The sequence below is a fragment of the Artemia franciscana genome, chromosome 17 (assembly GCF_032884065.1).
Source record: "Artemia franciscana chromosome 17, ASM3288406v1, whole genome shotgun sequence".
NCBI classification, from domain to species: Eukaryota; Metazoa; Arthropoda; class Branchiopoda; order Anostraca; family Artemiidae; genus Artemia; species Artemia franciscana.
The window spans coordinates 32,042,554-32,068,312 of NC_088879.1; positions in this window are offsets into that span (position 1 = coordinate 32,042,554).

Here is a 25,759-nt window from a genome sequence, read left to right on the forward strand (position 1 = left end):
AAATAGAGGTAAGCATCCCCTAAAAGTCATAGAACCTTAAAGAAAATAACACCATCAGATTCAGCGTATCAGACAACCCTAAAGTAGAAGTTTCAAGCTCCTATCTGCAAAAATGTGGAATCCCGTTTTTTTTTGTCACAAGACAGATCACGGATGCGTGTTTATTTGTTTGTTTTTTTTTTTGTTTTTTTTTTTGTTTTTTTCCCAGGGGTGATTGTATCGACCTAATGGTCCTAGAATGTTGCAAAAGGGTTAATTCTAACGGAAATAAAAGTTCTAGTGCCCTTTTCAAGTGACCAAAAATTGGAGGGCACCTAGGCCCCCTCCCACGCTCATCTTTTTCCCAAAGTCACCAGATCCAAATTCTGAGATAGCTATTCTATTCAACATAGTCAAAAAACCTAAGAAGTATCTCTTTGGGGACGACTTATTCCCCCACAGTTCCCGTGGGAGGGGCCGAAAGTTAAAAAATTTGACCAGGGTTTACACATAGTAATGGTTATTTGGAAGTATACAGACACTTTCAGGAAAATTTTTTGGTTGAGGGGAGGGGGTTTTAGGGAAAAACTTTCCATGGAGGAATTTGTCATGGGGGAAGAGAATTTCCATGAAGGGGGTTTCAAATTTTTTTGTATTTTTTAAAGAACAATGAAAAAAGACATAAACAAGAGCTAAGACATCATATGTCACTTGTGACTAAACAAGAGCTAAGACATCATATGTCACTTGTGACGAGGTCGGAAGAGCCAAGAGCTCATATGGAATGAGCTCTAGCAAAATACTAAGAATCAATAGATTGCTTTAAAGAAAAATCAGAGGCTTAATGCCGGTCGGGATTTAAAATAAGAGCTCTGAGTCACGAGGTCCATCTAAATATTACTATTCATTAAGATCCGATCACCCACTCGTAAGTTAAAAATACCTCAATTTTCTTATTTTTCCCCTCCCTTCAGCCCCCCAGACGGTCAAATCGGGGAAAAGGACTTTAACAAGTCAATTTGTGCAGCTCCCCGACGCGCCAACCAATTCTCATCGTCCTAGCACGTCAAGAAGCACCAAACTCGCAAAGGCACTGAACCCCACCACCTAACTCCACCAAAGAGAGTGGATCCAGTGCGGTTACGTCAATCACGAATCTACGACATTCCTAAGCACTTTCCAAGACTTCCGGTTTCACCCTCCAACTACCCCCAGTGTCAAAAGATCTGGTCGGGATTTGAAATAAGAGCTCTGAGACACGAGTTCCTTCTAAATATCAAATTTCATTAAAATCTGATCACCCGTTCGTAAGTTACAAATACCTCATTTTTTCCGATTACCCCCCCCCCCACCAAATAGAGCGGATTCGGTCCAGTTATGTCAGTCACCTATCTTGGACTTGTACTTATTCTTTCCACCAAGTTTCATCCTGATCTCTCCGCTTTAAACGTTTTCCAAATTTCCGGTCCCCACCTCCTAATGACATTGGATCCGGTCGCGATTTAAAATAAGAGATCTGAGTTTCGAGGTCCTTCTAAATATGAAATTTCATTTGGATACGATCACTCTTTCGTAAGTCAAAAATACATCATTTTTCAAATTTTTAAGAATCAACCCTCCCCCCAACTCCTCCAAAGTGATCAGATCTGTTCCGGTTATGTCAATCCCGTATATAGGACTTGCGCTTATTTTTCCACTTAGTTTCATCCCGATCCCTCCGGTCACCCCTTCGTAAGTTAAAAATACTCATTTTTTCTGATTTTTCATAATTAACCCTCCATCAACTCCCCCAAATAGAGCGGATCCGTTCCGGTCATTTCAATCAAGTATCTAGGACTTGTGCTAATTTTTCGCACTAAGTTTCTTCCGGATCCCTAAACTCTAAGCGTTTTCCGAGATTTTAGGTTCCCCCCTCAATTCCCCCAAATGTCACCATATCCAGTCGGGATTTAAAATAAGAGCTCTGAGACATGACATTCTCCCAAACTTCAAATTGCATTAAGATCCTATCACTCCTTCTTAAGTTAAAAATACCTCATTTTTTCTAATTTTCTATATTAACCCCCCCCCCCAACTCCCCCAAACAGAGCGGATCTGCGCCGGTTATGTCAATTACGTATTTAGGACTTTTGCTTGTTTTCCCCACCAAGTTTCATCCTGATCCCTCCATTCTAAGCGTTTCCCAAGATTTTAGGTTCGCTCCCCCAACTCCCCCCAATGTCACCGAATCTGGTCGGGATTTCAAATAAGAGCTCTGAGACACAATACCCTTCCAAACATCAAATCTCATTAAGATCCCATGACCCGTTCGTAAGTTAAAAATACTTCATTTTTTCAATTTTTTTTCCGAATTAACCGACCCCCCACTTTCCACCAGATGGTCCAATCGCGAAAACGGTCAAATCACAAAAATCGTGAAAACTATTTCTAATTTAATCTGGTCCGGTCCCTGATGCGCCTGCCAAATTTCATCGTCCTAGCTTACCTGGAAGTGCCTAAAGTAGCGAAACCGGGACAGACATACCAACAGACCGACAGAATTTGCGATCGCTATATGTCACTTGCTTAATACCAAGTGCCATAAAAAGTTTCTTCAACTGAAAGTAAGGAGCAGCATTAAAACATAAATCGAACAGAAATTATTACGCATATGAGGGGTTCACCTCCTCCCAATACTTCACTCTTTACGCAAAAGTAATTTTATTAATTTCAACTATTTATTCTACGGCCTTTGTTATTCAGGGGCCATTCTTAAGGAATTGGGAAAAAATTTAAGCTTTAGTGAATGAAGAGCGAGGTACTGACGAGGAGGCGAACCCCCTCATATACGTAATAAAACATAAGAATTTAAAAGCTCATTACGAAAGTTAATTCGTAAGTTAAGTATATTTTTACTAATAAAAACATTCGTAAAATTAAAGGTTCTAGTTGCCTTTTTAAGTAACCAAAAAATTGGTGGGTAACTAGGCCTATTCGCCCGCTCCTTTTTTTTCAAAATCATCCGATCAAAACTATGAGAAAGCCATCTAGCCAAAAAGATAAATTAATATACAAATTTTATTTTAATTATTCGTATGCGGAGAGCCAAAATCAAAACATGCATTAATTCAAAAACGTTTAGAAATTAAATAAAAAAAACAAGTTTTTTTTAACTGAAAGTAAGGAGCGACATTGAAACTTAAAACGAACAGAAATTACTCCGTATATGAAAGGGGCTGTTCCCTCCTCAGCGCCCCGCTTTATATGCTAAAGCTTTTTACAATTTTAAAAAGTAGAGTGGAGAGAAAGAGTCAAACTTTAGCGTAAGGAGCGGGTTGTTGAGGAGGGAACAGCCACTTTCATATACGGAGTAATTTCTGTTCGTTTTAAGTTTTAATGTTGCTCTTGACTTTCAGTTGAAAAAACTTTAATTTTTATTTAATTTGCATCCAAGGATGATGTAACTCCCAGCGGCCTTGAAATAAAGGCAATATGTTATGCGAAATGTCAATTCTTTAGATTAAAGGGGCTTAAGACTTCTAGGGATTATTCTCTTGACTAAAAATATTATCAATATTCTGCTGTGGGAAGGAGGGGTTAGGGGCCCAAAAATGAGCCACAAAAAGTATTTTTGCTAATCAGTTTGAAACTTGCAGCCGTAAAATCATTGGCTAAGAGGCCTAGTATATAAAAAAAAAGTATTCAAAGGACTGGTCCCTTTGAAGTCAGTCCCTCCACTAACAAAGGAGGATAAAAAAATTATCGTTTGCCCTCAAACTTATATGAAACTGTGGGGTAAGGGTACCCAATGCAGAAGGAAAACATGTAAAAAATTACTTCCTTCCAAATCCAGGTAAAACAGAGCAAGAAAAGGGCCAAAAAAAGTTTCCCTCCCTCTTCAAACAGAAGGGGTCATTTTAGAAACTCAGGAGGGGGCTTATTTGACTAGAAATTGAAATTTATAGCTTTTTTAAAAGCCGAACACTGCTAATAGGCAATCAACGTCACTTTTGGCTCCCTTTTTACTATCCAACCCCCATCTAACCAGTATGATATCAAATTAAGATTATAAGATACTTGTTTTGGTCAAAAACTTTGAAATATGAGTTTGCCTTAGGGGTTCATGTCACCTCGACAGTCCCAGTGTCCAAATTTATCTAACCCTCGGACACACTAAAAAAGAATTAACGTAAAGTAAAAATATAAAAACAAATGTTATAGAATATTTTACACCACATATTCTGCCTATATTCTAGAATATGAACTGATTTTTTCACCGAAGAAATTTTCCATTGGATTATTTTCTACGAGGAAGAATTTTCTGTGAAGGGAATTCTTTGGTAGAAGTTCCTGCAAGGAAGAATTTTCCGGAGGGAGTATTTTGCAGCAAGAAATTTTCCTCGGAAGGTAATTTTCCGGGCAAAATACGCCTAGTGACGAGTTTTTTATATATTATAGTATTATATATATTGTTAGTATTATATTATATATTATATATATTAATAGTACTAGTATTATATATATATTATATATTATAATTTTCATATATATTATTTTTATTTGTGGAGAGATGAATTGATTCGTTTTAAAACTATTAAGCTGGAAATGTGCTCCAAATTATTTTTTTTTCAAAAAGGAAATTTTATTTTCCGACACTTGAGTGGTTCTTTTTTCTTATGAAATTCGGAGCCAGCAAAAATAATGAAAATATTTGTTAAGAGTCACAAGACCTTTAATAAATAAACTCCCTGTTTCTGCATGCTTGAACCATCGAACAAAAGTGAAAGGAGGGCCATATCGAAGACTGTTAATGCGTCTGATTAAGGGTCGGTACATCCCCTGCATTATCATGGAACCATAAGAGGCATACGTTATTTTTTGTTCAGAGGCGTAAATTAGGGGGCAGATGTAGGTGACCCCAGATCTTGAGCAAAAAAATCAGACGCCCTTCCCTCCCCAATTTTAGTCCATTGATGCCAAAGATTTTGTTTTTTTTCCGTTTTTACACATATACCATCAAATAGTCAAATACCCTTGTTTCTAACATAAAACTTACAATTAAAAGTGGTCAAAATTTATAAGCATTGTAAAATGTGGCGTAAGTTTTGCTGGTATATATTATAATCTAAAGAATCCTTGCTAAAAACTAGAGCTCCTTGAGATACACTATCTCGTCCTAGGAGAGAGACAAGAATAAAGGCGTCGCACTGTTTTGGCCTCGATGGCATGGGGCTATGGAAAGTTTTCATATATAGTAACTAAAGAGAAACAGAGGAATTACTTGTAAAAAAAAAAACCTTATGAGTCAAAAATTTTTGGGGCTTTTTAAGGGGATAAAATTTCAAACAGAAACAAAGGATTGCAAATCAAATTTTAAGAAGTGAGGCTATTTGACTTTCCTTTATGATATATGCTTAATGACCGATGTGATTGACAAACGAAAATATGTCACAAACGCAAACCAATAAAATCGAAATCCATTCAAAAGTATTAATACTATACTAGTGCCTCATTAACATGTTTAGGTTTAGTATATGGTTCGGACTTTCGAAGCACACGTGTACTTATTACAGACCAAGTTGTGTATATTCTACGTAAAGCCTATGCAAACCACGTGGTACTAAAATATAATTGTATCAGGTGTGTACTGGGCCAAACTATATACAACATTTTCATACCACATATGCTCTACATATGCTCCCTGTGATCCTGGCTGAAAAAGACATAAACATAAAGTTAGATCTGTTTTCTGCAAATACATAAAGTTTCTTTTGTGTTTACCTCCATACGAGAGAAATACAGCACTTGTGTCTCGATTTGATGTCCCTGATGCAACAGAAACGGCACTTACGCAGGAATCATCTGTGCGAAAGAAAGAGTTTGAAAGTTTGGCAGATTCCTTCCTATACATTTATTTACAAATTGTTGAATGTTTTAATTCCAAGAGTCATTTAGTTGTTATATATATACATGTACATAGTGTTTTCTTGCTTTTCCCCTTTACTCCACTTATATTTTGTATAGCGGGCTTCAATAAATTACTATTATTATTATCTTTTACTATTAAACTACGAGAAAGTACATTGCTTAAACAAAAAAGTTACCATGATTAAGAGTAAAAAACATAAGAGCAATATTTCATCTTCTAAAAAGATTGTCTTTTACGGTGACTTGTTTTGAATTTGACTCATTTAAGCTGTAATTCCCACCGTGGTCCATAAAAAATGACCCTTAAAGCCACAAATGAAGTCCAACTAAATCAAACCCTAGTTGCAAACTAACTATTTTTCTTCATTTGTATACAATCCACCATTGAATTAACCCCTTTAGCTATTCACTGAGAAAATGGATATCGAAGATATATTTGGATATCGAAAATGGATATTTCTTAAATGACTGTTTAAGCTTATTTTTGCGATTTTGTAAAATTGTTTCATTTTCCCAAGTTGTTCAGTACATCCGTTTATTTAGTTATCACGCCTTGTCCTTGTACATTACATGTTTTCTTCCCACTTATTTTCCTCTTGACTTTAATATATGAGGGTTGGACAAGCTTTACTAAACCCTATTCTCCTGTAGTACGAAATACAATGGCGACTAAAACAGTAAAAGGCACTTAAAGCATAATTTAAAATAAAATAAATCATCGTTCATCTTAATATTGAAAATATACTGAAATGGCTTTTATTCAAAGTGAGTAAAAGAACACTCAACGCAATTAGTTCTTTTGTGTGAAGTTTTAAGCCAGTAAAACACCGAGGCAACTTTGAGTCTCAACATTTTTTGAGGAGTAAAATTTCTGTTTCTCTAAAGGGGAAACTCAATTACTAAGAAAAAACCATAAAATACAAAGAATAGTGCTCTTTTCCAATTATTTCTCTGGTTCTTTAAACAAGCTGACCATCAGACTATTTGGTGCGCATAGGTTATTAAGGGGGCTGGATTATTTGCTTCTCCAGACAGACAGGATACTGTGACTGGGTTAAGAAAATATGTCATAGAAAATAGCTAATGGAGATAAAGCACACTTTTTAACACGGTAGTATAGGCAAGAAGTTTATATTTTCTTGTCGATTTTTTTTTGTCTTGTAACTAACCACATTATAACATCAGTGAAATCTCCTGGTTATAACAACGTCATTACATTCGGGAAATTAATGAAAAGCGGAACGTTATTTCCTGTGTGATGCATGTCTTGTCAAAAGGTGCGTGTATAACAGGCATCGCAGTAGCGCTGCCTACGTAAAGAGCAATGTGCACACAATGTATTTTTTTTTTACCAAGGCACTCTGTATACAAGGAGTTGTACAAACTGCGAAAAAAACTCATTCGATCGGAAATGGAAAGTTCTAGTTTCCTTTTTAAGAGTCGAAAGTGATTAGAGGGAAACCCGCCCCCCTAACACCCATACACATACAATTAAAATTTTAAGGTGGTCATTTTGTTCGGCATAGTTGAAAGGTCCAGTAAATATATCTTTAGTGGGGACAGCCCCTCCCCCCACACACACAGTCTTCGGGGCGAGGGCTATAAGTTATACCAGTTGCTCGTTGTCAACATTCAAGATTTTATGGAAGGAGTGGTCGTGTAAATTAAGAGGGGACTCATTCTATTGGATATCAGAAGTTCTAGCGTCTTTTTTAGGAGTCAAAAGTGATCAGAGAACAACTATCCTACCTCAACACCTCCTTTTCCCCAAACGCATCGCATCTGATAGACATTGTGAGATAACCATTTTGTTTTAAATAGACCAAGGATCATAAAACAAAGCCTCCTGGGTGACACATCGACCCTTAACCTAGGGGCAAGGGTCATAAGTTATGCAGCGGGGACATTCAAGGCTATTACAGAATGGATGATAAAATAACTCGATATGAACTCGATATGAGGAGAGGCCAGAACTGTATGGACGGTACTATAAAATTCATAGATGGCTCATTTGATTGAAAACTGGAAGTTCTTTCCATGCCCATCATTTTTCGAAACAAATCCAAAGAAAATTTTGAGACAGCTATTCTGCTCAGCATTGTTGAAAGAAACAATTATTATTTTTATAGGGATATCAATCCCCCAAGGCCCTTAAGGGCTGTAAGTTAGTCAATTCATCCATTGTTTGCATTTAGTATGCTATTGAGAAAGCTGGGAATGTTTTATCTTTACTTTAAAAAAAAAGACAAAGGGCATTCAGGGCATTCTTACAGAGAATGCTCAGGGGAGTTTTGGCTAGATCGAACACGTTAGGTGCATACGGGTTTTCAAAAGGGCGAACTCAGGAATGACTGTTTTGGAAATGTCAGGATATGATAAGAGAGATGATAAACTGACTAAAAGACAATATTTCAACGCTGCTACAAATACTAAAGCTACCACTACTAGCACTACTAATACCGCTACTACTACCCTACTACTACTACTACAACTACTACTGCTAACATCACCACATGCTTGTTCTAGGAAGTCCTTCCTTGATTCCAGTTTGGCTGGAATCAAGACTTACTCTCGCAACTCTACTTTTTAAAACAATAAGAAACTTTAGCGTAAAGAGCGGGGCGTCGAGGAGGAAAAGCCCCTGTCATATACGGAGTAATTTCTGTTCGTTTTAAGTTTTAGTGTCGCTCCTTACTTTCAATGCAAAAAACTTGTTTTTTTTTTATTTAATCTAACAGAGACTTATATGAGTCTCTGTTAAGAGAGATTATGCAAACTTAAACTGCACAAATAACTAAATATAGTAGTGGTGGATCCAGGGGGCACGGAGGCAAACCCCCTTCCCCCTAACGTAGTGGTGGATTTGTAGTTGGGTCTGCTTACTCTGGTTAGGGTTGGGAAGACAGTTATTTTTTTGTAATTGGTTTTTAATAGCTTAGTTCTTAATAAGTTTTTAATTATTACGACTTTTTCTTTCTGCAAACAAGTTTGACAAAAGGTTTTAGCTGCTTTGTACGGTCTCTGTTAGATTTTACTAATGACACATACTGCTAAAAAGTATTTAATTAAATTTAGGTTTATCAAGGGAATCTGTCTGTTTTACCACAAAAGCCAACTGGGAGGTGAAAATCTTAATTTTGTAATAAGAAGGAGGGAAATTTAAATCCTAACTTCTTTAGGCTGTTGAAACGATATTTCAGGATTGTGCTGTCATAACGGGGCTGAAAAGCAAAATATTTAATTCTTTTTATTGTCAAAAATTTGTTTTCGAGTCTTGCTATGGCACTGAGGCAAAGAAATTGCAATCATTACTTTTTTTGGTTGTCTGTTTTGGTTTTTTTTTGCAAAGGGTAGTTTTTACGACATCGGTGTCCTTACGAGATTTGTATAAGAGAAAGTAAATGCATGAGAAATGCAAAAATTATTAGTTTAAGCTTTTGATTTTGGTGACAAAATGGTGGCAACTTTACTGCATATTTTCATCTAATTAAAGCTCTACATTGTATGACAAATCATCTCTGTTCATCCTAAAACATTAGAATAAAGACCGTACTCTTAAAACTTTAATAAAGCTTTGCATAGGCATATACTTAAAACAAAGTATATGAGGCAAAATACCCCTTCAAATGTTTATAAAAGAAGGCGAATAATTATGTGTTTATTTTTTATCTAGCTGGTATAGATGGTTCTCTTAATTCTCAGTTTGAATCAGTGGAATGGCATTGATTTTTTTTCAAACATTTAAAATAAAAAAACTATAAAAAGGGATAATTCACACAACTTGAGCTTACCACGGAAATAGAATGTAACTGCAATATTAATTCAGAATTTCTTACCTTCTCAATGCCAACCAGTCACAATAGTTGTTTTTGTGTGGGGCTTGCATATATTTGTCCATAAAATTGTCTAAACTTCTATATATACCACTGATGTTTTTTGTACTTTATTTGATACATGGCATCCCATCATATTCCGACAATTAGTCATTTACAAATCAAAATTTTTACAGGAAAATTCTCAACAGACATATGAAGATTTAAACGTTTAGATTGAAAATCTGAAAATATTATGAGTTAAAAAGAAAAATCAATTAGAAATCTCCACAACTTGAAAGCCTGAGAATTTAAATCCCCAATCTATACCAGTCAAATACAGAGATAATAAACACGTAATTATATCTTTTTAAGGATTATTTCAACCCATATTCTTAGTTTGAATTTTTTCAGACGATTTTGGTCTTTATTCTAATATTTTAGGATGAATAGAAGATGAAACACTAACGAAGAGCTCTAAACTGACAGGACTGGCCATTACAAACACTCACTGAAATATTGAGGTGAAAATCGACTGTGTAATAAATAGATGTGGCGGGAGTGGAGATCAAGAAATAGACTTCTTCTTATAAAATTGTGAATTATGTAATTTAAGCGAATATGCTAATTTGTTATGAAAAGTATAATTCTGACTGGTAATTTTTTGAGATTTTGTCAAAGTTGACACTGTTTATTAAAACACTACTTTTAAAAGGAAACAGTGGTTAGTTAATGCTTTATTGCCTATACTTAAAACCCTCGTTTTAAATGTCTTCTATGCATTTCTACCTCTTCGTTCTGTTTTTCTTGTTACACCCCTAAAAGAACTAGTATTTAATATTTAATATATCTTTTACGAATATACAAGTTGTTTCTTTATCCTCATTTCCCACTCTTCATTACTATCATAGTTACTAAACAATGCCACAAAGTTAAGATACAAACTAAATGGTTTGACCTATACAAATTGTCACAAAGAGTACATGACCCCAAAAGATGGTTCAAGACCATTGTTTTATTTTGTTTGTTTGTTTTTGTTGTTTTTTTTTTTTTTTTACAATTAAAAGCATAACTCACTCGCTATAATGGTCAGAAGTGCAAAGGCAAAAAATGATGGAGAAAAAATTAAATATAATTTTTTTATAGATGGTGAATAGCTTTTTATTTTTTTTATAGCGAGATGGTTTTTATAAATTACTATTTTTTGTATTAATATATTTATACCATTTTAATTTCAACGTATTTATTAGAACTTAAACCGTCACCAGATTTTAGATTAAACTTACGATCATTTTCACTACCTATCTACAAAACATAATTGTCGAGGTTCCCTTTTAATTGCGGGTATTTCTATGTTCGCAAAGTTTACTGAAGCAACCTATTATGCACCCCTCCCCTAAAGAAAATCCTGGATCCGCCCCTGAGATATAGTGGTTCTTGTTCTAAATTATAATTACTTTCGGTGGCAGAGCATGTTTTTGCTGACAAATCTGCTGATCTAAACTTTATGCCTAAAAATCTCAAAATACGCATTAGATCATAACAAGACCAGTAAGTGGTGGATTTCGGAAAAATTAAACAACAAATTTGAAAAGACAGTAAAACTAGCGAGCAGCAAAAACAATTCTTGCAATTCATTTTCTTCTCATGGATGTAGATTCAAATACACACAAACGGAAAAACTAGAAAATCTAGAAAATAAACAAATCTGGATCAATTAATTATTAACAAAATAATTAGGCTCTATTGGTAAAACCAACAATTTAGCCCCAATCATAACACACTAGTCTTTCCTTCCCGGTGTTGCTTGGTAATTTTTACAATGATTTATTTTTATACATTTGATTTGGCGAAAATTATGAGATGGTTTAATTTTTAAGTACTCTTTCCTTGCCTACAGAAAGCCCGAGTTATTTAACGATAATAATAACGAATCGTGAATATGACTACTCCCTCCTCACACATGTGGCTCATAGATAACACGCAAGAGCTTGCTTCCATAATAATTCGACGATTCAGCTCAGTTAATTTTAAATACGTATTTAACTCATTACCCCAAGTTTAACACTTAAACAATATATGTGCTAACAGGAATATTACCGTAAAAATATGAAGTTACATTTCTGTTTCTGTATTCTAATTCTGAACCTGTATTCTGAAGAGCAGCCGATTACCAATCCCCTGGTATGCCTAGATACGCATCTACTATGTAAAACACTTCTAATTGTATCGCACTTTCACAACTTATTTCTTCTATTGCCTAAATGGCATCATAAGTTTGTCCGCAATAGCCAGAAACCACTAACTTCATAGGTTGAGCCAATGAGGCCAGGGAAAGTCACAAAGTACATAGAGATATTACAACTTGGCCACATTTCTCGAGTAAAGAAAGCATGGCTTTCTTTTGATATCTACAGCTAGAAACCATCATAAGGATCAAGGTTCAATCGGGTTTAATTCCCATTAAACCATCATAAGTTTCTCTGCAATTAAATAAAAAAAAAACTAGTTTTTTTTAACTGAAAGTAAAGAGCGATTAAAACTTAAAATGAACAGAAATTACTCCGTATATGAAATGGGTTGTCCCCTCTGCAATCCCTCCCTTCTTACGCTAAAGTTTTTAATTATTTTGAAAAGTAGAATTGTGGCAAAGAGCCAAACTTTAGCGTGAAGAGCGAGGGATTGCGGAGGGGACAACCTATTTCATATACCAAGTAATTTCTGTTCGTTTTCAGTTTTAATGTCGCTCCTTACATTCAGTTATAAAAACTAGTTTTTTTTATTTAGTTTCTCAACGTTTTTGAATTAATACATGTTTGATTTTGGCCCTCCGCACATAAATTAATAAAATGAAACTTGCATATCAATTCTTTTTTTTGGCTAAATGGCTTTTTCTTAGTTTTGATCAGACTATTTTGAGAAATAAGGGGTGGGGAAGGAGGCCTAGTTGCCCTCCAAGTTTTCGGTTACTTAAAAAGGCAACTAGAACTTTTAATTTTTAACGAACGTTTTTATTAGTAAAAATATATGTAACTTAAGAATTACTCACGTAACAAACTTTTATATTCTTATATTTTTATTATGAATATGAGGGAATTTGTCCCATCGTTAATACCTCGCTCGATACACTAAATCTTAAGTTTTGTCCCAATTCTTTAGGAATGATCCCTGAATCAGAAAGGCCGTAGAATAAATAGTTGAATTTACTATTAATGCTTTAGGATTAAGAGCAAGGTATTTATCTCCTCTTAAATACCTCGCTCTTTATGCAAAAGTATTTTTAGAACCCCTCATATGCGTGATAATCTCTGTTCGTTTTAGGTTTTGATACTACTCCTTACTTTCAATTGAAAAAACTTCTTCATGTTTATTTTTTCATTGTTTTTTTTATAGTAATGCTAGAAAATCCTGTGCCCTGTTCATTGAATTTCTCTCCCCCCATGACACATTCCTCCAAGGAAATATCCTCCCACATATTCCCCTCCCCGCAGCCCAACCCCCAAACCAAAAAAATGCCCCTTAAAACGTCTGTACACTTCCAAATAACCATTACTGTATGTAAATACTGGTCAAAGTTTGTAACTTGTAGCCCCTCCCCGAGGAACTGTGGGGGAGTAATTCATCCCCAAAGACATAGTTTTTATGGCTTTTAACTATGCGGAACAAAATGGCTATCTCAAAATAATGATCCGTTGACTTTGGTAAAAAAATGAGCGTGGGAGGGGGCCTAGGTACCCTCCAATTTTTTGGTCACTTAAAAAGGGAACTAGAACTTTTCATTTCCGTTAGAATGAAACCTCTTGCGAAATTATAGGACCACTTGGTCGATACGATTACCCCTGGAAAAAAAATAAATAAAAATAAAATAAACACGCACCCATGATCTGTCTTCTGGCAAAAAATACGAAATTCCACATTTTTGTAAATAGGAGCTGGAAATTTTTTCTACAGGGTTCTCTGATACACTGAATGAGACGGTGTGATTTTCGTTAAGATTCTATGACTTTTAGGGGGTGTTTCCTCCTATTTTCCAAAATAAGGCAAATTTTCTCAGGCTCGTAACTTTTGATAACAAAGACTAAATTTGATGAAACTTGTATATTTAAAACCAACTTGGAAATTCGATCCTTTTGATGTATCTTTTAGCATCAAAATTCCGTTTTTTAGAGTTTTGTTTACTATTGAGCCGGGACGCACCTTACTACAGTTCACCACGTTACCACGTTACCACATTACCAAACTGTTCGTTACCACGAACAGTTTGATATTTTCGAACAGTTTGCCTTCTCTGCAGCTAACCTTGTAGTTCTTTTGGGATTGGGCTTGTTTTTATTCGTTCTTATTTTTTTTCACTTTGAATTATATTATTTTCTATAATTAATTTTGTGAACATAGGGTTTAGTGTGTATTCACCCAAGTCTCTATTTAGGGATGTATTTATTATTTAAGTTTCGTTTGATTTCGATTGCCTCGTGGAATCGATTTCCTCGCGGAATTGCTAGGTTATTAGCAATGACCTAGGAATCAAACAAACTGTCCGCGAGACAATCGAAATCAAACGAAAGTTAAATACATCCCTAAATAGAGACTTGGGTTAATACACACTCAACCCTATGTACACAAATTAATTATAGAAAATATTATAACTCAAAATAAAACAAAAATAGGAACGAATAAAAAACACACCCAATCCCAAAAGAACTACAAGATTAGCTGCAGAGAAGGCAAATATCGCAATAAGAAATTATTCTTGAATGAATGAACTCTTTATTAACTACTAAATTACAAAAACTGTAAATACACACAACCGCTCGGGAAAGGCTCAAACAGCCTGATGTTGGACGGCTGCAATCCTCTGATTCTCAGCCTAATTAAGTAAAAAAACAAAAATTAAAGAAGGACAAAAACGCTCTAACTCCATTACCCCTTAATACCTCTATTCTACTAATCCTCTCCTCCAAATTTTTAATTTGAGTTCTCAGACTACTTACGAGTCTGCTCAATTTTTGTAAACTTTGGATTAAACTCGAGCGTGACTGAGTCATAAACCTGGCTGACTATCACTTCAGTAGCATCTTTCAGTGACCTTGGGTCATTGAACTTTTCAGTCACTTCTTTGTAATATTTTCCAGTAGATCACTTATTCTCTTCTCCAGCTGGGCTTCAGTTGCAACTACTTTGTAATAAATTTGGGTGATGCTTGAAGAAAATGAGTTAGATCCTAATTTATCAATTGCTTTCAGGGCTAAAAAAGTCTTAGAAAGAGTTTCATAAATTTCAGGGGTATTATCAAGTTCCACAAGATTCGCATCTATTAACCTAAATTCATCGTGACTACCGTAACAAAAGACCAGATAAGTGGGCTTTCCGTGCGAATCCTTTCCTATTTGCATAATTTTCACGGGCCATAGGGGGTAGTTCTTGAATTTAGCTAGCGCAACATCAAACTGCTTGAACCGCTGCATCATTAACAGTATCTCATTTTTAGAAGTTGATAAACAGAGCGAAAAGACTTACCTTTCAGCGAGAGCCGAGCTTCCCTATTGCATCCATCCAAGTGTATTCAACCTGTGTATGAGCAAAAAGACTTACCTTTAAGTGAGAGCCAAGCCTCCCTATTGCATCCAAGTGTATTACAATCCAACCTGTGTAAAGTCGGCCTAAAAGACTTTCCTGCGTATCACTGAGCAGTGCAATTTCCCAAAGAGGGCCTACAATTTGCCAATTCCACAATAAATAATCCTCCAAAAATTTCAGTCCCAATTTGTAAACCTTATTTCAGTAATTGCAAGTTACTTCGTAACAGCACATTTGATTCAAAGCAGTAGCTAGCTCAGATCATGAACAATGTAAAAAGATAATCCGGTTAGTTTATATGTTGTAACCTTGAAAACTAGTTCAGTACTAGTTCACTATTTCAATTTTTAATAAATACAGTTAGTTCAATGAATGACCCTTTTTAGCTTGTAAAATGTTAGCTTTTATCACTCAGTCTTGGCTGAACTTTTCTATAAGAAGTAATGATGCCAAGGCTATCTTAAAAAAAGTGGATTTTTAGCCGAGAGCTTTTATTGTAAGTGTTTTATTGTTTATTATTTTATTTGATGAAGACGGCCCTCAGAATTAGGGCCGAAATATTCAAATAGGTTTTGTTGGTTCACTGTCTTGGGAAAGAAGTCCTCATTATTCTCTCTTCTGTGGTTGTAACATAAAGAAATATGCTAAGAAAACAATTCTTAATCAGTAATAGGCAGAATAATTATAGTTAACACGTTTTCAGGGGGAAAACCTTTATCTCCACCTCTTTCCTTGTTTTTCCAGTTTTTCTAAGAAATTCATGAATTTCTTAGAACCTATATGTTTAGAGTATATAACCCCACCCCCGTAATGTGCAAACATACACCCAGAATTGCATTCTGAATCTCAATATAACATTTGTTTGCGTCACAAATGAACTTTACCCCCATATTATCCATATGGTGGATACCCGGGGAGTGGTAGCAAATCCCGTATTATATAGGAGCTTGTTTTAAGTTGTAATGCTGCTTCTTAATTTTGTTTGAAAAAAATGATATATAAAATTTAATTTTACTATTTGTCCTTATAAATTCTCTTTTTTTCTATCTAAACATGATAAGAGCTTCCATTTTAGACACTCCTGTTTATTTGCTAAAGTATAAAGTTTACTAAGTTTTAAAAATTAAGAACTGAAAAGTATGCCCGAAGAAGGTGATTCCTTTAGGTCTGCCTGAAATGCCAAAATATTTTTTTTTTTCAATTTGTTATGCATAAATTTTCTTAGGGGCTTTTTTGCTGGTGTTTATACTTTATTTGAAAATTCGAAAAAGTATTGTTTACAATATTTACTGTTTACAATGTAATCGTTTACAGTGTAGTTTGAAATTTGAAAAAATTATTAAAAAAAAAAACAACAAAGTTATCCCACCGGCTACATTTTTGCTAATTCGCATTAATAAGGATTCATTTGAAAAATGTTGCTTTTGTAACCAAAAAGTCATATAAATGGCAAAAAGTGAGTATCTTGCCATCACAAATTCTTATGATTGTTTTCGGCTTACTTCATACTAACCCCAAAAATGTGATCTCAATACATTTTCAAGATTCTGAGGTTTCAAGTTTTATTCAAATTCAACTCGTAATTTCCTATATTTCATATATACCTTCCTTTTTTGTGCTTGCTACACTTGGCTAAAGTTTCAAGTACCAGTTGGCTACGTATATTGAACTCTGAAATGCTTTCAGTAAAGCGCTACGTGATCTGAAAGACAAAATCATACTATTCCTTAAATCATATCAGATCTGAAAGACATTCCATAAATCATACTATTCCTTAAGAAGAAACATATAAGCTACATTTTGCCATTTAGCATAATTTTTTATGTTCCTTCGAATGGTCTTCATGGGGACCCTTTGTTGTTTAACAACAAAAATTCAGTTTTATCCTAATCAACACGTTAGCACTTTTCCAGAGAGCGACTTTTAACAAAATTAAATAAAAAAAAACAAGTTTTTTTAACGGAAAGTAAGGAGCGACATTAAAACTTAAAACCTATTAAAACTTAAACAGAAATTACTTCGCATATGAAAGGGGCTGCTTCCTTATCAACGCCCCGCTCTTTACGCTAAAGTTTGACTCTTTCTCTTAACTCTACTTTTTTAAAACAGGAAAAAATTTTAGAGTAAAGAGCGGGGCGTTGATGAGGAAGCATTCCCTTTCATATACGAAGTAATTTCATTTCGTTTCATTTTTTTTTTGTTAATGTTAGTGGTATTGGTGCTCATTAATGTTTATCAGCCACTACTAACAAGTCTTTGACTTTCTAAAGTGGCTGATGTGGTTTTTTTGTATATTGATGATATGTATAATAAAAAGTGTGTTCCTCTCTCTACTTTTTTAAAACAGTAAAAAACTTTAGAGTAAAGAGCAGGGCGTTGATGAGGAAGCAGTCCCTTTCATATACGAAGTAATTTCTGTTCGTTTTAAGTTTTAATGTCGCTCCTTACTTTCCGTTAAAAAAACTTGTTTTTTTATTTAATTTTGAACGTTTTTGAATCAATGCATGTTTTGATTTTGGCTCTCCGCAGATGAATCATTTTAACAAAATTTGCTTATTTATTTTTTATGGCTAAATGGCTTTCTCATAGTTTTGATCGAATGATTTTGAGAAAAAAGGAGCGGGGGGGGGGAGGCCTAGTTGCCCTACAATTTATTGGTTATTTAAAAAGGTAACTAGAACTTATAATTTTTTATATATATAGTTGAAATTACTAAAAATGATTTAGCATAAAGAGCGAGATATTAGGAGGAGGTGAGCCCAATATATGCGTAATAATTTCTGTTCGTTTTAAGTTTTAATGCTTCTCCTTACTTTCAGTTGAAAAAACTTTTTCATATTTATTTTTTCATTGTTTTTTTTAATAGTGCTAGAAAATCCTGCGCTCCATTCATGAAAATTTTCTTCCCCCATGACAAATTCCTCCAAGGGAAGTTCCCCTAACATATCCTCCTCTTATCAACCCCCCCCACAACCTAAAAATCCCCCTGCAAACGTCTGTACACTTCCAAATAACCATTACTATATATAAGCACTGGTCAAAGTTTGCAACTTGTGGCCCCTCCCATGGGGACTGTGGGGAGTAAGTCGTCCCCAAAGACATAGTTATAAGGTTTTTTGACTACGCCGAATAAAATGGCTATCTCATAATTTTGATTTAGTGACTTTGGAAAAACAATTAACAAAAAAAAAACAACAAAAAAACAAACAAACAATCACGCATCCGTGATCCGCCTTCTGGCAAAAAATACAAAATTCTACATTTTTGTAGATAGGACCTTGAAACATCTACATTAGGGTTCTCTAATACGCTGAATCGGATGGTGTTATTTTCGTTAAGATTTTATGATTTTTAGGGGGTGTTTCCCCCTATTTTCTAAAATAAGGTAAATTTTCTCAGGCTCGTAACTTTTGATGGGTAAGACTAAACATGATTAAATTAATATATTTAAATTCAGCATTAAAATGCGATTCTTTTGATGTAGCTATTGATATCAAAATTCCATTTTTTAGAATTTTGGTTACTATTGAGCCGGGTCGCTCCTTACTACAGTTCGTTACCGCGAACTGTTTCATAGCCAAAAGGCACTACCCTCAGAGGTTGAGCCCATGCTGGCCAAGGAGAGTCACAAAGGACGTTAGAGATATTCCAACTTCACCACATTTCTCGAGTAAAGAAAGCATGGCTATCTTTTGATATCTGGAGCTCGAAACCATCATAAGTTTTTCTGCAATAGCCAAAAGCCACTTACTTCAGAGGTTGAGCCATTGATGGCCAAGGAGAGTCACAAAGGATATTAGAGATATTCCAACACTGCCACATTTCTCGAGTAAAGAAAGCACGGCTATCTTTTGATGTCTGGAGCTAGAAACCGTCATAAGTTTTTCTGCAGTAGCCAAAATCCACTTACTTCAGAGGTTGAGCCATTGATGGCCAAGGAGAGTCACAAAGGATATTAGAGATATTCCAACACTGCCACATTTCTCGAGTAAAGAAAGCACGGCTATCTTTTGATATCTGGAGCTAGAAACCATCATAAGTTTTTCTGCAATAGCCAAAAGCCACTTACTTCAGCGGTTGAGCCATTGATAGCCAAGGAGAGTCACAAAGGATATTAGAGATATTCCAACACTGCCACATTTCTTGAGTAAAGAAAGCACGGCTATCTTTTGATATCTTGAGCTAGAAACCATCACAAGTTTTTCGGCAGTAGCCAAAAGCCACTAACTTCAGAGGTTGAGCCCATGGTGGCCAAGGGGAGTCATAAAGGACATTAGAGATATTCCAACTTCGCCACATTTCTCGAGTAAAGAAAGCACGGCTATCTTTTGATATCTGGAGCTAGAAACCATCATAAGTTTTTCTGCAATAGCCAAAAGCCACTTACTTCAGCGGTTGAGCCATTGATAGCCAAGGAGAGTCACAAAGGATATTAGAGATATTCCAACACTGCCACATTTCTCGAGTAAAGAAAGCACGGCTATCTTTTGATATCTGGAGCTAGAAACCATCATAAGTTTTTCTGCAATAGCCAAAAGCCACTAACTTCAGAGGTTGAGCCATTGATGGCCAAGGAGAGTCACAAAGGATATTAGAGATATTCCAACACTGCCACATTTCTCGAGTAAAGAAAGCACGGCTATCTTTTGATATCTTGAGCTAGAAACCATCACAAGTTTTTCTGCAGTAGCCAAAAGCTACTAATTTCAGAGGTTGAGCCCATGATGGCCAAGGGGAGTCATAAAGGACATTAGAGATATTCCAACTTCGCCACATTTCTCGAGTATAGGAAGCATGACTATCTTTTGATATCTGGAGCTAGAAACCACCCGGTCTTCAGAAAAGTGGTAGGCGGAAGACAACTCTAGGTCACTCCTTAGAGAAGGAGACTGCAATGGCGAATATGTCACCTGAAGAGCATCTATTACTGGCCCAGGATTATGTGGCCTAGAGGACAAATTTTTGTCTCTAGGCTTCTCGTGCAAGAAACAACCCAAGTCTAAGTACGTAATTGTCGACGCGTTTTTACTCTGATTAAATAAAAAAAAAAATCAATTTTTTGCAACCCCCTTAATATACGTAATAATTCCTGTTCGCTTTAAGTTTTAATTTTTGGAAAAACTTGTTTCATTTTTTAATTTCTGATCGTTTCTTAAATAATCCCAGAAAGTCTGGCCCCACATCCACGGAGAACTACCCTCCCCACGCATATATCCTCTAGATAATTCAATGTAGGTGAAAAATTACCCACAAAAATTACGCTTAGCAACTCCACGCGTAAAATGAGACGGAAAAGAGAAAGCAAGAAATATAAAACGAATCTTATATAGGAATTTTGGGAAATTTCCCCAGTGTATAATTTCCTCCGACGAGTTCACCCCCTGGAAAGTTCTCTCCCCAATGAAATTTCCTGTGAAAAAAAAAAAACAGCAGAAAACCAACCCTAAGATGCATGCATGCTTCCCAATAACAAATACTATGAGTTAACAATAGGCAATTTTTAAAGACTTTTCCCCTGGGGCTTTTGGGGGCCATGTAATATTCATAGGCATAGTTATTGGGCCTTTCAACTATGATGAACAAAATGGCTATCTAAAAAAATTGATCAGACGATTTTAGGGAGAAACTGGGTGGGGGAGGGAGCCTAGTTGCCCTCCGATCTTTTTGGCCACTTAAAAGGGCACTAAAACTTTTAATTTTCGTTTGAATGAGCCCTCTTGCAATATTCTAGGACCACAGGGTCGATAAGATAACCCCTGAAAAAAAATACAAATAAACACGCGTTCGTGACCTTTCTTGTGGAAAAAAAAATACATATTCAATATTTTTGCAAATATAAGCTTGAAACCTCTACAATCGGTTTTTTGGATACACTAAATTTGATGGTTTAGTTTTCATTAAGATTCTATATCTTTTAGGGGGTATTTCCGCCTTTTTTCGAAAATAAGGCAAATTTTATCTGGCTCGCAACCTTTGATGGGTAAGACTCAACTTAATGAAACTTATATATTTGAAATCAGAATGGAAATCCAGTTCTTTTTATATATCTATTGGTATCAAAATTCCGTTTTTTAGAGCTTCGGTTACTATTGAGCCGGATCGCTCCTTACTTACAGTTCGTTACCACGAACTATTTGATACAACAAGCTATGTAGTTTCTGTAGTTTTGAATATAAAATAAAGAAAATAATAAGGAAGGATTTGAAGGAAAAAAATAAGGAAGGAATTGAAGGAAAAAAATAAACCGTAAACAAAATGTTTTGTTATTAGAAAATAATTAATGAAATAAATAAATAACTGGCAGCAACGGGACCAGTCCAGTCACCAGCGACAAAGACAGTTGCTATTCTTTTGAAGTATAGATTTTTTACGGTAATGGCAAAACTTTAAATATTTAGAAATCCTTTAAAAGTCCTTTTAATGATAATGGTAGTCCGTTAAATGTTTGGTTGCGGAAAGCTGAGGACGGGGAATACAAAGTTTACAAAACAAAATATATAAATTTTGGTCTATTTTTTCAATATTCTTCCCTTCCTTATTGTCTAAATTCAATAAAACAGCATAAGGTGCTGAGCCCTCTAGCAAATGCCGTACGTTTTCCGTAAATACGTACGTAAATGTCATACGTTTTCCGTAAATAAATAGCACTAGGAACACAAACTTTCGCGTTCTACACAAAAATAAGTTTGGGACAAGGGTCTCCCAAAATTTTGCCTAAAAAAAGGCCGAAATGTGCTTTCGCAACTGGCTTTTAGCATTTACCCACAAATCCTTGGGCCAAGGTGACCCAAAGACACAGAAATAAAAATAACAAATTTTATAACGTTAGATATTAAGTGTTAGTTGTTTTAGGTAGCGATAATTGTTTCTTTTATCCCTGAGCTGACTTCCTAATCATTTTTCAGAATTCATTCACTTTTTATTGATGTATATATTTTGTGCGTATGTATTTTATATGTACGATATAATCACCAAAGAATATATGTTTTTTTTTCTTTTTCTTTTTTATGCAGTTTTGATGTGTTTATATAAGGTTGATACATGTTATATATGCAGTTGTTTTATGCAATATAATAGATGGGGTTTAGACGCAACAAGTAATAGAGTTTGAATTTTCAAGAAATTAACTTTTTTAGGGGGACGGTAAAATAACTTAGAGCACTTGCATGATATAGGCATACCCCCTACCTGATTTTCTTCTAATATGTTTCTCTGAAGCTCAATCCTAATGAAATATACCAAAGTAAGATAAAAATATATACTTTAGATAAAAATTCGTGATATATATTTTCACATTAGTGGGGGTGGGATAAAGTATAGCGGGTCTGCATACCTAATATATTAGGTACGATTATTCTACATATTATGTAGTAAGAATTGTTTTCTAACTTCACACTGTCCAAATACTTACCTCCAACCCTAATGTGCAAATTTACAGCCCAAATTTATATTTTCCATCTATTCTGTCAATTCTCTTCGTCTTATCTCACGCTGAGCTGAAAGAAACTACCGAACAACAACCGATTCTATAATGCATCAATGAATCAACAACTTGAGCGGCACGGGATCTATCATACAATTACCTAACTTAGAATTCTGTGTCTAGGAGAAAAAATACAAAGTATTTTTCTTGTCCCTACAAAAGGAGTACATGCTATGTATTTTCTCTTCTTTAAGTCATCTGTCAAATAGGCTAGTATTATAAAATAGTAATACTTTGCATTTTTATACTTTAGCATTTATTATACAATTGTAAAACTTTTCTAATTTTTCCTTCGAAGAGTCGTCTCTCGAAATCTAGATTACGAAGCAATCTTCGATTTTTGTACACCACTAAATTAGTCTTCTTCAAAAGATTTCAAAATACAAGGAGTCATTTAAAATCTCTTCGGCGGCATTGCTAGCACTTTTTATTCTTTTGTGCTTAGCCAGCTTAAGTGTCCTAGATTGAACGCAAAACTACTGCTAATTCCTTGGGGTGACACTAAAGATCTGACACAATAAAACAAATGTCAGCGAAAAATGCACTTTGACGTCATTAAGATGACAAGAACACCAATGAACTTAATGCCAAACATTAAAGGCCGAGGATAACATTTTGTTCCCCCACAAAGTACAAAAATAGAAGTAAGTAATTCGATCTTACAACTCAATCGTCTACGGTAGCTCAAAAGACGGTAAATATTTTTTTTTTTACAAAGTGCTATCTATAGCACATCCTATTAGAAAAAAAAACAAGGTTAATAAACTGGTTCAATATATCTTTCTATACAATAATAGAACTTCAAAATAATTCAAGTACATGTTCCTTTAAAAATATGTTATGTCTCCTTTTTTTGAATGAACAAGCCGTTGGAGCTTTTGATTTTAAAATTATGTTGAGCTTACCGTGAGGAACTTTTTAATAAAACAAATATAAAAATCGGTTTGTTCAAATAAATGTTAAAAGTGACAATGGAACTGAAAAAAAATATAAATTATTCCAAAAATAATAATCTAAAAAAAAGTTATACAGCCCGTACCCCTTGACTATCCGAATATGAACCCCTGTTGCTCCCCCTCCTCCAAATAAAATGCTGGAGACTCGCTCCTGACCATCAAGCTACAATTCAAGTTTTAATTTTGCTCATTTCTTTCCAGTAAAGATAATTGTTTTTCAAAAATAGATTTTAGAAAACGGCACAAGGACCGTATTTGACGCCTAGTTCCATGAAGCTTAAATTTCTTGAACTTCCCATGATACCACGCTTTTGTTCATAGACCTTTATAGACAACAATATTATTCTTGGGCAGGTTTCAATACTCATCCTTTAAAGCCCCGTCTTAGTTTGTGTAATAAGGGTCATGAGGATCCTACACCTTGGAAAGTTTATACATAAGTGTCGCAGAATAGATTTTGCCTTGTCTGAATTCATGCACAAGATATAAGAAGACACCACACCTTAGTCTTTTTTCTCAGAAGACTAAAAACGACTTAACAAGACTTCTGCTTGTCTCTGCTTCCGTAAAAATAGTTAGTATCCTTAACCAGTATCCGCATATTACTTAAACACTAAGATAATTGGGATCAGTGTTCTGCTTTAGCTTTATTAGCATCGTTACACCATTTAGGATGGAGCTTAAAACCTATTTATGATTGCGGAGCTTAAAACCTGTTAAGGAGTGCCTGCAACTTGTCCTTCTTGCCCTTTCTTTGCCCTTCAAAGCAAAATGATTGGCGAAACAAGCTTTCACGCATCCTACAAAATCAACACAGTAGGAGATAAGACCCATAATTACATAGAAACTCCTGCTATATTCAATGCTACACATGAGCAATCAGAAGGAAAAAGAGTATTTAACCTCATCTATTGATAATCGTTTTTTTTTTTTTTTTTTTTTTTTACATAAAGCTTTTGTTTTATCAGAATATTGCCAACATTTTTGCATTATTAAACATTCAATATATAGAACTTAATTACCTAAAGCAGGGGTGTTCACAGGGGGGGGGGGGAATAATACTCAAAATTTACCGATATTCTGGACATTTTTTTCAAATTATCAACAAAATTGTTTTTCCATTACCCCCCTCCCCCCCCAAAAAAAAACAAACAATAAAAACGAAGTCTTGCGCACGTGCTTGGCCTTAAGACTCGTGCCTTTTTTAGATTTTTTCTTATTTAACATTTTCAGTTTAATCCATTGATCTCAGCCTGTGTTTAGCCTATATATTCTCTAAGCAAATTAAATATATAGACAAATTAATGCAAATATAGCAAGGGAGATTATAGCAAAATTCCTAATAGCTTCAAACTCAGGAATAAAGACAAACAGGAATACTCTGAAAAGTATTTATTGCTATGCCTTATCTGGCGAAATCCATTTTTCAAAGTTGATTTCAACTCTATCCACCAGGTCTTTGCCAATTACTGAGAAATCTTGAACAATGGCACCAAAATTTATACTCAGTTTTCCTTCTTGATTGAGCTTTCTTGCCTTGACGTTTGATACCTAAAAGAAAGTTTATTAACAAATAAATACAAGAAACCAGGTGCAAAAATTTAATCATTGTACACATCGTACAATTTAAAAGTACCACTAATTGCTTTTCAAAACTCTTCAAACTATGTTAATTCATTTCTTTTAATATTAAGACTTCTTTTAGATCACCAATTGTTTGTAAAACTTTTCTATACTTTTCGTTGAATTTATCAGGTGGTCTTTGGTTTCTCATTTACGCTCACTTCGTTCACTTGCGGTTTCTGGTGCTATGCTTCAATTACTAAACACATAAAAATAAAAAATATTTCTCCTGGACCCATTTTTGGTCTATTTATACCTGAAAACCCAGTTTAACAAAGATTTTTTTTCTGGTTGTATTAAAATTACGAAGTTTTTAGGGTAGTATCGCACTTTTCTCACTGCTGCTACAGCACTAAACCGTATGCTAGCATTATACGTATGCTAGCATTGCTAGCATTACGGTGCTAGCATATGCTAGCACC